A 2,735-nucleotide genomic window follows, 5' to 3' on the forward strand; every position below is an offset into this window, starting at 1 on the left:
ACCACTGTAACAAATTATATGTTTTGGAGATTCTTTATATAATTATATATTTTAATTGAGTATTTCAATATCAGAGATATTCCAGTCTCTGCATCTTTTTGAAATTGTAGTTGGATGTTAGTTCTTCACATGCTTAGTAAATTATATTAAGCAAAATACTTTGTCACTTTAAAGCCAAATTATATGGTGGTTTGGTTTTTAACAAGTTTACATAAAACTATTGATCTACTTTTGAATATTGAATTGACTACTGAAGAGTTCTTGATACTTTTATACGTAGAGGATTTGATTTAATGATAGCACCGTCTTAAAGCTTGAGTGGAACTCTGTGCTTTTTTCCTCAAATTAAGGAATTGTTGCACATATTTATGATGTAGAAGGCAAAGATACCTAAAATGTTCAGGAAATACTCTGACTATGTTCCCAGCCAAACAATCTCTCTCTTTCTGAAGGAGATATATGTCTATGGTGCTATATGTAAACATCAAACAATCTTTGTGACTGCCTTGACTGGTAGCACTTATTATCTAACAAGCGGAAGATTTTAATTACAATTAACTGTTGAACTAAATCACTTTTTCAATTAGCAGATGCTAGAATTTTTAGATAAAATTTTGGGTTATTTGCTGAAATACTGAGTTCAAAATGGAAAATCAGAATATCAGTTATGATTTTGAATATAAGCTGTAAATTCTCAGTTATGCCATCATTTTGGTGGAAGCCTTCAGTATGTATTTTTTCACCCTTTTCAGTGTCTAGTTTTATTTATCAGCTTAAACAGCTGGTTCAATTGTGTGTAAAAGCCCAATACAAAAATATATTGAGTCTCCGCCAAATAACAAAAGGTGAAATAAACTTGGTATTTTCAGATAGCACTTACTGATGGGAATTCTAGATTCCATATCAAAAGGTGGAAGTAGGGATAAAAATTGCACCATGAATGTGAATATTGTTTTTAATATCCCTTGGTGTTTCAGCATATTGTACTAGTAAGACTTCTTACTTAAATTTTGCACAATTAAAAATAATTCTTAAACGTTATATGTGATTAATGTTAAGACATGATGTTACTTTTGTAAAAACTGCATGTAATTGAGCCCTGGAAAACAAGAGTAATTAATAAGTTGAGCTAAACAATCCAAAATACATTAAAATATGGTAATGCTTATTTTCAAATGGCTCAATGTTCTTAGGATTTCTTGCATTTAACTGAAACTGGGAAGCATTTGTCAACAAACAGCTGCAAGCTGAGAATGCTGATTTAATTTACAACAAAAATGTTTGTTGGTTATCTTCCAGGCAGTATTAGATACTGCTGTGAAGGTCAAAATGCAATCCTGAATATCCTGTTGTGTGCTGCGTAACCCAATAAAGTTACTTTAATGAACATCATCAGAGGTGCTGAACAGAAAATGAATGGCATATACTGAAAAGACGTGGGAGCTGGACCTTCTGTGAGCAATTACTGTCTAGGAATAAGCTCAGTTTCTGCAGAAGTTCTGTTTCAGTGCAAAGACCAGTTGCTTAAATGTACTGTGGCAAGCATGGAACACTGATGGTGCTATTTTTATTACAGCACTATAAAATAAGACAAGAATCACAAGCATAAAGGCACCTAAAGATCTATTCCGTTCTAGCATCAAAATGAAGACAGCTGTGTACCAGAGACTACGGCATAACAAAAAGAATCCAAGATATTAATAAAAATCCAAGATTAACTGTCTAAGTCTCCAGGACATGCGCTTCTTCCTGAGGTGGTATGATAAAATTTTATTAAAAGTAACTTAGTAATATTTTGTTTGCATGGCTGAGTTCATCTTGTTACTTATTGAACCCTGCCAGATTAGATTTTAGTCCCGAAAAACTGATTTTCAGAGAAGTAATTTATTGATAAGACTCTATAATAAAACATTCAAAACCATCACAAGAAAGTCCCTGTTTGTATCTGATTGTGAAATGGAAATGGAGACTGTGAACTTGTAGGCACTGAGCTTGGGAAAATAGCTACAAACAGGAGAAATGCCGTCATCTGCTTTCACTCTGATTAAGCCAATGCTAGCGTTTCTTTTTAATCCATCTCTCTTTAAGGTGGCTACAACTTTTTGTGCTGAACTGATGTGACAGTCTCTGTCTGAAACGCTCTCTTTGCATTCATTGTGGTTCCTCAAATTCCCAGCCCTTCCAGATCACAGTTACCCAGCTTTTTACCTGGAGTAAAACAAGATTAAATACAGTGAAAACACCTGGAATCAACGTATGGGCAGACATATTCAGGAATGCCTGTTTTGCTAATGTTCATGAAAATGTGAGCCTCCAGAAACCTAAGGCTAATTAGTAGTCAACTGCTGTTTAAATGGGTGATGTTTTGGGGGCTTCGCCATGTATCGTCATTTTATTGGGTTCTTTCACATTGAGCCAGTTTGCTATCAGCCCATCCTTCGACATTTAGGCATGGCAGCTCACATGAGTTGCCAGAAGCTTTCTTTGGGAGATATATTTTGTAGGAAGCACAAGTGACGCTTGTCAAAGGGTGAGTCTCTGAAGGTAACTGGGGAGAGGAACGTTTTAGTGGGACTAGTAAAATTAGGACGGGACACACATAATGTGCAGCAGCTGCTTTATGGTGTTAGTGGCAGTAGATGGAAATGGGTGGAGGCTTCAGGTTTTCAGGCAGGTGATGGATGTACCAGTGCATAGAGCAGAGGCACATAACTGGTTTGACAATGTACACCACA

This window comes from Nesoenas mayeri, assembly GCF_963082525.1.
Source record: "Nesoenas mayeri genome assembly, chromosome: 2".
Taxonomy (NCBI): Eukaryota; Metazoa; Chordata; class Aves; order Columbiformes; family Columbidae; genus Nesoenas; species Nesoenas mayeri.